We start from the raw sequence: 9,526 nt of genomic DNA on the forward strand, positions 1-9,526 counted from the left end.
ATGGAAGTAACAGAACCTTTAAATATGGAAGACCGAATGAGAGCTAAACGCACTGGCCAAGGTCACGCAATTACTCATCCAGACATTAATGCGCCAGATTATGAAATCAAAGGACAAATTCTACATATGGTGACTAATCAATGCCAATTTAGTGGTGCGCCGAAGGAAGATCCAAATGAACATCTTCGTACCTTTAATAGGATCTGCACACTATTTAAAATAAGGGAAGTGGAGGATGAACAGATATATCTCATGTTATTTCCCTGGACTTTAAAGGGAGAAGCCAAAGATTGGTTGGAATCGTTACCTGAAGGGGCGATTGATACATGGGATATTTTAGTTGAAAAATTTCTTAAAAAATTCTTTCCGGCATCTAAAGCCGTAAGACTTCAAGGAGAAATTGTTACGTTTACACAGAAACCAAATGAAACTCTATATGAGGCATGGACAAGATTTGGAAAGTTATTAAGAGGATGTCCGCAACATGGTTTAGACACCTGTCAAATAGTACAAATATTCTACCAAGGATGCGACATCACTACAAGGAAAGACATCGATATAGCAGCTGGTGGTTCTATTATGAAGAAAACCGAAACTGATGCTTATAAAATTATTGATAACACTGCTTCCCACTCACATGAGTGGCATCAAGAAAAAGATATCATTAGATCATCTAAAGCAGCTAGAGCCGATTCTAGCCATGACTTAGATTTCATTTCCGCAAAGATAGATGCTGTCGAGAGACGAATGGAAAAGATGACTAAGGATATTCACTCAATACGAATTAGTTGTGAGCAGTGTGGAGGACCACATTTGACAAAAGATTGTCTCAGTATTGAACTAACAATGGAACAAAGAGAGAATGTTTCATATTTAAACCAAAGGCCTGGAAATAATTATCAGAATAATTATCAACCGCCAAGACCAATTTACAATCAAAACCAGAATTATAACCGAAATGTTCCATACAACAACCAACAAGGTCCTAGCAATCAACAAGTATCCAACAATACTTACAACCAGCAAAGACCTAATTTTCAAAACAAACCACCATAAACCGATGATAAAAAGCCGAATTTAGAAGATATGATGACAAAGCTAGTTGAAACTCAAACGCAGTTTTTCACATCTCAGAAACAAACGAATGAACAAAATGCTCAAGCATTTAGAAATCAACAAGCTTCTATTCAAAACTTGGAACAAGAAGTAAGTAACCTAGCAAGGTTAATAGGTGAAAGAAAACCGGGAAGTTTACCTAGTGATACAAATGCTAACCCCCGGAATGAAACAGCTAAAGCCATTACCACAAGAAGTGGTACAACACTTAAACCACCTGAAATACCTGTAACTTCTGATGAAGCTATTCCTACTCCACAAGAACCACAACCTGATCAAGATAAGGAAAAAGAACCGGTAGTTGAAAAGGTTAATGAAGATAACACAGTTAAGGATAAACCTTATGTTAAACCATACCAACCACCACTTCCTTACCCTAGTAAAATGAAAAAAGAGAAACTTGAAGCCGAGCAATCCAAATTCTTGGATATGTTTAAACAAATAAATGTAAATCTTCCTTTCATTGATGTAATTTCAGGAATGCCTAGATATGCTAAATTTATGAAAGATCTAATCTCAAATAGAAAGAAAATGGAAGAACTCTCGGCTGTTACTATGAATGCTAATTGTTCGGCAGTGCTGTTGAATAAGATACCAGAAAAATTATCTGATCCAGGAAGTTTCACAATTCCATGTTTTCTGGGTAGTCTTAGTTCAATAGAAGCATTGGCAGATTTAGGTGCTAGTATAAATCAAATGCCGTATTCACTATACGCTAAACTAGACCTTGGAGAATTGAAACCAACAAGAATAAGAATACAACTAGCCGATCGATCAATAAAATATCCTAGAGGGATAATGGAAAACATGCTAGTTAAAGTTGGTACTTTAGTATTTTCAGTAGATTTTGTTGTTCTAGACATGGAAGAAGATTCTCAAGTTCCTCTCATATTAGGAAGACCATTCTTAAACACGGCTAAAGCAATGATAGACGTGTTTGGTAAGAAACTGACCCTAAGTATAGAGGACGAGAGTGTTACCTTTTCAGTTGATAGAGCAATGCAACAACCACAATCTGCAGATGATACATGTTATTATATTCAAACTATAGATTCACATGCAGAATTATTAGAAGAATTTCCAGAATTACAAGGAACAGGAGAATGTTCTTTAGGAGAAGGAACTGAACCAATTGATGAAGTTGAAATGTTAGCTACACTAATAGCTAATGGATATGAACCAACAACAGAAGAAATTCAAATGCTAAAAGAAGAAGACAGATATCGATATAAATCATCGATAGAAGAACCTCCGACATTAGAGTTAAAGCCACTTCCAAATCATTTGGAATACGCTTATTTACATGGTGAATCTGAATTACCTGTAATAATATCGTCTTCTCTTACTGAAAATGAGAAATCACAACTCATTTCTGTGTTGAAAGCTCATAAACCAGCCATTGCATGGAAGATTCATGATATTAAAGGAATAAGTCCTTCGTATTGCACACATAAAATCCTTATGGAAGAAGGTCATAAAACGTATGTGCAACACCAACGAAGACTAAATCCTAATATGCAAGATGTTGTTAAAAAAGAAATTATTAAACTGCTTGATGCAGGTTTAATTTATCCAATTTCTGATAGTCCATGAGTAAGCCCAGTTCAATGCGTGCCTAAGAAGGGTGGCATGACTGTCATCACAAATGAGAAAAATGAGCTTATTCCTACTAGGACTGTAACAGGATGGCGTGTATGTATTTATTATAGAAAATTAAATGACACCACCAGAAAAGATCACTTTCCCTTACCTTTCATTGATCAAATGTTGGAAAGATTTGCCGAAAATAGTTATTATTGTTTTCTTGATGGATTTTCTGGATATTTTCAAATTCCAATAGCACTCGAAGATCAAGAGAAAACCACGTACACGTGCCCTTATGGTACTTTTGCTTACAAACGCATGCCATTTGGACTTTGCAACGCCCCTGCAACCTTTCAAAGGTGCATGATGGCGATTTTTCACGACATGATAGAAGAATGCATGGAAGTTTTCATGGATGACTTTTCAGTCTTCAATGATACATTTGAATCATGTCTAGCTAATCTTGAACAAATGCTTATTAGATGCGAACAATCAAATCTAGTTCTTAATTAGGAGAAATGCCATTTCATGGTTAAAGAAGGCATCGTTCTTGGACATAAAATTTCAAAGGAAGGAATTGAAGTGGATAGAGCTAAAGTAGATGTAATTGCTAAACTTCCACATCCCACCAATGTTAGAGGAGTTAGGAGTTTTCTAGGGCATGCCGGTTTTTACCGACGTTTCATTAAAGATTTTTCTAAAATTGCCACTCCTATGAATAAACTCCTAGAAAAGGATGCTCCATTCATCTTTTCAGATGAATGTATCAAATCTTTTAATATTCTAAAAGAGAAACTCACTAATGCGCCGATCATGATAACACCAAATTGGAATCTACCATTCGAACTAATGTGCGATGCAAGTGATTTTGCAATGGGAGCCGTTTTAGGACAAAGGATTGAAAAATGATTTCAACCTATATATTATGCTAGTAAGACGTTACAAGGAGCACAAACAAATTACACAACTACTGAAAAAGAACTCCTTGCTATTGTCTTTGCTTTTGATAAATTTCGATCATATCTCGTTCTAGCAAAAACGGTGGTCTATACCGACCATTCTGCTCTTAGATACCTATTTTCGAAACAAGATGCTAAACCACGATTAATCCGTTGGATCTTACTCTTACAAGAATTCGATATTGAAATCCAAGATAAAAGAGGAGCAGAAAATCTCGCCGCTGATCATCTTTCTCGTCTTGAAAATCCCGAATTAGAAGTTCTAAATGAATCGGCCATACAAGACAACTTTCCTGATGAATATCTATTGAAGATAGATTATAATGAAATTCCATGGTTTGCAGACTATGCAAACTACTTAGTATGTGGATTCCTTGAAAAAGGTTTGTCGTACCAAAAACGAAAGAAATTCTTCAGTGATATAAAGCACTATTTCCTGGAAGATCCACATTTGTTTAAAAGTTTTCCCGATGGAATAATACGCCGATGTGTATTTGGAGATGAAGCTAGTAAAATTTTAAACCATTGTCACACAGGACCAACAGGAGGGCATTATGGGCCTCAACTAACAGCAAGAAAAATTTATGATGCTGGATTCTATTGGCCTACAATTTACAAAGACGCACACCTTCTTTGCAAATCCTGTGATGCTTGTCAAAGGGCCGGAAAAATAAGTCAACGTGATGAAATGCCACAAAATGTCATTCAAGTATGTGAAGTATTTGACATTTGGGGTATTGACTTTATGGGTCCATTTCCAAAATCTCATAATAATCTATATATTCTCGTAGCCATTGATTATGTATCTAAATGGGCGGAAGCACAAGCTCTCCCAACTAACGATGCACGAGTTGTAGTCAACTTGTTAAAACGTCTTTTTGCAAGGTTTGGAACACCGAAAGCTTTAATAAGTGATCGGAGAACTCATTTATGTAATAATCAACTTGAGAAAGTTCTTAAAAGATATGGAGTAACTCATAAAATCTCCACTGCTTATCATCCACAAACAAGTGGACAAGTTGAAAATACCAACCAAGCTTTAAAACGTATTCTAGAAAAAACCGTAGGATCAAATCCGAAGGAATGGTCCATTAAATTGGAGGATGTACTCTGGGCTTTTAGAACAGCCTACAAAACTCCAATTGGAACCACACCTTTCAGACTCGTTTATGGAAAAGCATGTCATCTTCCAGTAGAAATTGAACACAAAGCATTTTGGGCTTTGAAGACATGTAATCTTGATTTACATGAAGCTGGACATCTACGGTTAAGTCAACTAAACGAATTAGAAGAATTAAGACATGAAGCATACGAAAATTCATTAATCTATAAAGATAGAACGAAGAAATGGCATGATAAAAGAATCAGAAGTTCAAAAGAATTCAAAGAAGGAGACAGAGTTCTTCTTTTTAATTCACGATTCAAGCTATTTCCTGGAAAATTGAAATCAAGATGGTCTGGACCATTCATAGTCAAAAGAGTTTTTCCATACGGAACGATAGAATTAATAAATTCAAATGGAATTGAATTTAAGGTTAATGGTCATAGAGTTAAACACTACATAGATAGTCCGATGGAAGTCGACAACGAAGTTAATCACAATTTCGATACCACAGCTAACTAAGTGTGGGGAGAATCAAGTCTTTAAAGGATAATATGTATTTCTGTTAGAGTTAGATTTTCTGTTTTCGTGTAGTTCTCGAAAATGGAACCCGAATGGTCTTTCCCTAGCAGACCCTAAAGAACTAGTCTTCTCCCCCCATTCTGAATTTTTATTTTTTTTAGGTTTTTAGGAAATGAAGACTTCCTGTGAACTAAGCCATGGTCTAATGCTACACGCTTTGATCACTAAACGTAATAATGACACACTTCCGAGTGAACTAGTATCAGTAATCAGAGAAAGATTGGACGGAGTAAGAAAAGAATCCAGATGCGAAGATAATAAGTTACAATTTGGTAAAGGAAAATCAAAATTCGCAGCGAAAAGAAGAGCACGACACCTAGAAAGATGTCACAAATGCGGAAAATGGTCACATGGAGGTAAATGTTCAAATAATCAAACCTATTCAAACACCGAATTTGTTACTTTATGCAGAGACGGACCGTTCATATGTTTAGAAGAAAAAACACTGAATGCTCGAGGTTACGCCTATGTAGCTATGGAAAATCAATTAAACCGACTATCTTATGAATGGGATAGATCATATCACTAAGAATACTATCTCACAGGTAAGTCTGTACAGTTTTTATTTTTTATTTTCATTTTTAACCTTTTGATAATAAACGCTAATTTGTTCGCTATAAAGTATTAAATTGGTATTCGATGAAATTAGGTTTGGCGACCGAAATTATTGATATCATACAAAAATTTATTACATCACTGCGAAATTTAACGTTTATTCTTAAGGTATAAATATCTTTAATCAATCAACCCAAAATATTTCAAAAATTCGTCATGAGTTAAATTAGGTCATGGAACCGAAATTAATTTACCGAAAAAAGAGGCGCATATTTTTGATAATATTTGATTGATTAAAGTGGGATAAAAGCCAAAAAGATTTTTAATTTTATTTTTACTTTGTTTTTAAAATTAGTAAAAAAAAAATTATTGTAAACTTTTTAAATCAATATATTTAAAATTGTAAATACTTGAAAAAATTAATATTTTTAATATTAGTTTATTTGTAAAAAAAATAAAAATTAAATTTAAGTTTGGTGTGAATTTTTAATATTAATTTTGAATTTTATGCATTTTAAATTTAAGTTGTGTGAATTTAAAAACAAAAATTTACTTTATTTCGCTAAGTTAAAAATATGATTTTTAAAATTCGTCGTGAGTTGAAGACTAGGTCATTGAACCGAAATTGCTTTATCCAAGGGAGGGACAAGAACTTTTATTATCTTTATTTTTAATCTTATTGAATTAAAGTATGTCAAAAACATTAAAAACCCCAAAAATCTTTACTTTTAAAACCGCGCTTTGATTTGACAAATTTTAAAATTTTGTCGAGGGACGGATTGGGACATCGATCCGAAACGCCCTCATCCTAAAAAGAAACAAAATTTTAATTTTTAAATTAATTTTATGTTTTATAAAGTATAAGGTTTTATTAAAAAAAAAGGTGAAAACACTGTACCCGGGACTCCATGCGATCGCATGGAGTTTGGCCTTTGGTGCCATGCGATCGCATGGGGAGAAAATCCAGGCCAGATACAAACGAGCCAGAGAGCTGTTCTTCACACAAAACACACACAAATACACGAAAATACCCCAAAATACTCTCTAAAATTATCAATTTTCCACCGTAATTCGTCATTTTTCTTGCTCTAATCATGCCTAGATTCTCATTCTTCAGCAAAATGGTAAAAATTACACACCTAAACTCTATAAATTCCTAGTTTTTGTGATAATTACCAATTTTTTACCTAATGCAATTTTGTTAATTTCTAGTGTAATTCGTGTTAAATTGTTAGTATTTTATGCATGTATAACCTAGATTGATGCTATTTAACATGATTTGAAGCCAAAAACTTCAAAATTTTTAGAAATCTAGGGTTTGTGTTCTTGAGCAATTTGGGGCTTTTTGATATAAACAGGTTATGGCCAATTTTTTCCATGAATTATTGCTAAATTGAGTAGTGTAACATGTTTAGATAGTTAAATGATCCAAACATTGATCCTAAACATGATTTTTGGAGATTAAAGTGGACTTTTTAAGTCCAAAATTCATGAACTTGATTAATTTGATATATTTGCCATTTGAGACTTGTTTAATTATTAGTAATGACTATTTTGACATGTTATTTGAGATAAATGCTTATGAACTTTGTATACATTTTCATATGTGCTTATTTGAAAAGTGTAGAATTGTGAAAAATTGTGAAAATGTGTATAAGTTTAATTTTGATTTAACATGTTATAGTGATTGTTTTAAGTTGTTATTTTGCTAACACTAATGTATATTTGGATGCACAAATTTTGTGTTTAATGTGTTTTGCAGAAAGCCGATACGGGAGGTTCAGGAGCATCATCATCTAGACGACCAGCACCAGCACCAGAACCAGAACCAGAAATGCAACACGAACAAGAACCACAACAACAGCCTGATCAGCACATACCTTATTATGATCCGGTACAGTTTGTTGATGAATTCATAGTATTCCCAATGAGGCCGCCAGTAGAATTCCCAACGATTCCTGAGCACACTCTGCATCCTAATCTGAGATTTGATAGGAGATGGAGAGATTACGAGACATATCAAAGGAACAAATTCAAATTGGTAACAAAAAATGTAGAGGTGTCAAGGGTAATCGATTGGGTTCATTTGGAAACAGTCCATCTAGCTGACCGTGTTAGATAGTTTTTAGTTCAAAGGTATGGCAGTTCTTCTTTTACAGATTGGGAACGTCTTTTCACCATTCGTAGACCTGTATATAAGGAATGGTGTGTTGAGTTGTTGAGTACTGTATCACTTGATACAAATATAGTTAGAATAGATGATAGAAGATTTCTTAGGTTTATCCTTGGCGGTAGGATGTACAGAATGTCCATGCTGGACATGACCAGGGCTTTACAGATATATACTCCTGGTGAGTTGCTACTGCCCGATTGTACAAACTTGATTCATTATGGTGAAAGGGTAGATAGTAACTTTGAAGCTGACGCCATTTGGAGGCGTATGTCACATTTTGATGTTTTTACACGAGCAGGAGGACACTCCTATACACATATTGACAGAGCCGAGCTTCGTATTATTCATAGATTTTTGGCTAACTCGATTACACAGAGAGGTCATAATAAAGAAAAAATTACCTTACATGATTTATTCTACCTAAAGTGTATTCGGGATCCTAGAAGCTTTGTCAATATCCCTTACTGTGTTGCTTTTTATTTATCTAAAATGGTAGAGGGAATGCAGGACGGGAGTATAATAGGAGGAGGTATTTTTGTTACTCTCATTGAAGAGTATTTAGGTGTTGATAGGAACCAAGGGGGTCCATTACAGCTTTGTAGAGAACAGGTTAAGCCCTTAGGATTGAAAGTTTATGTGGGTGCTAAGGTATTGAAAAGTAGACGTAACCAGACAGTACCCTATGAGGGATCTCATCCTCAGGTAGAGAGAGGCTCAGACGAGGAAATGGAGGAGGCGAAAGACATTAGGGATGTCTTTCGAGATGCTATTCTTGACGTCCACGTTCGTATAGATGAGGAAGTAATGACGAACGCGGCCAGACATAGTATGTATGAACAGTGGAACTCCGAGCGAGTATACGAGGATTATAGGCGACGCTAACACGATAGCTGGTTAGTTCATCAGCACCAAATCATGAGCCAGCTATCATATCAGGTACCAAATAACTATGTACCTACTCGACCTGCTCATTTTCCGCCACACAGCCCCAATATCCGACCACCCTTTAACCGGTATGACTATAACCAAGCCTATCAGAACACCTATAACCAACAATGGAATCCACCTGATGAGATGAACTGGAACCCCTATCCAGACTGATTTGGTTCGATTTGGTTATTTATATGATTTTTATGTTTTTATCTTTTTACTTATTCATGTTTAAACTTATGTTACTAAATATACTTATGTAATCTTTATCATTTTTATTATTATTGTGTACTAATATTTCACATTTAGGATTTGAAAGTGGGATATTAAGTCCCATTTCAAATTGCCATGCATGTTTATATTTGTATGTATGTATATTGTCGATTGTACAAAACAGGGTAAAACAGCACATTTTCAAAGACTGGCATTAAGTTCAGCAAAAGCTAGTTTTGACGACAAAACGAAAAACAAATGTGATGTAACAACAAGAAGGAATGAACAAATGATATGCACCATTTATCATTC

General features: G+C 34.7%; 1 non-coding gene across 1 annotated transcript; it reads right to left on the bottom strand.

Annotated features, from left to right (window-relative positions):
- Positions 1-384: 384 nt before the first annotated feature.
- LOC139887137 (small nucleolar RNA R71) lies at positions 385-491 on the bottom strand. Its single transcript, XR_011772980.1, has one exon. It is a non-coding gene; the product is annotated as a small nucleolar RNA R71 (small nucleolar RNA).
- Positions 492-9,526: the final 9,035 nt, after the last annotated feature.

Source organism: Rutidosis leptorrhynchoides, chromosome 1, assembly GCF_046630445.1.
Source record: "Rutidosis leptorrhynchoides isolate AG116_Rl617_1_P2 chromosome 1, CSIRO_AGI_Rlap_v1, whole genome shotgun sequence".
Taxonomy (NCBI): Eukaryota; Viridiplantae; Streptophyta; class Magnoliopsida; order Asterales; family Asteraceae; genus Rutidosis; species Rutidosis leptorrhynchoides.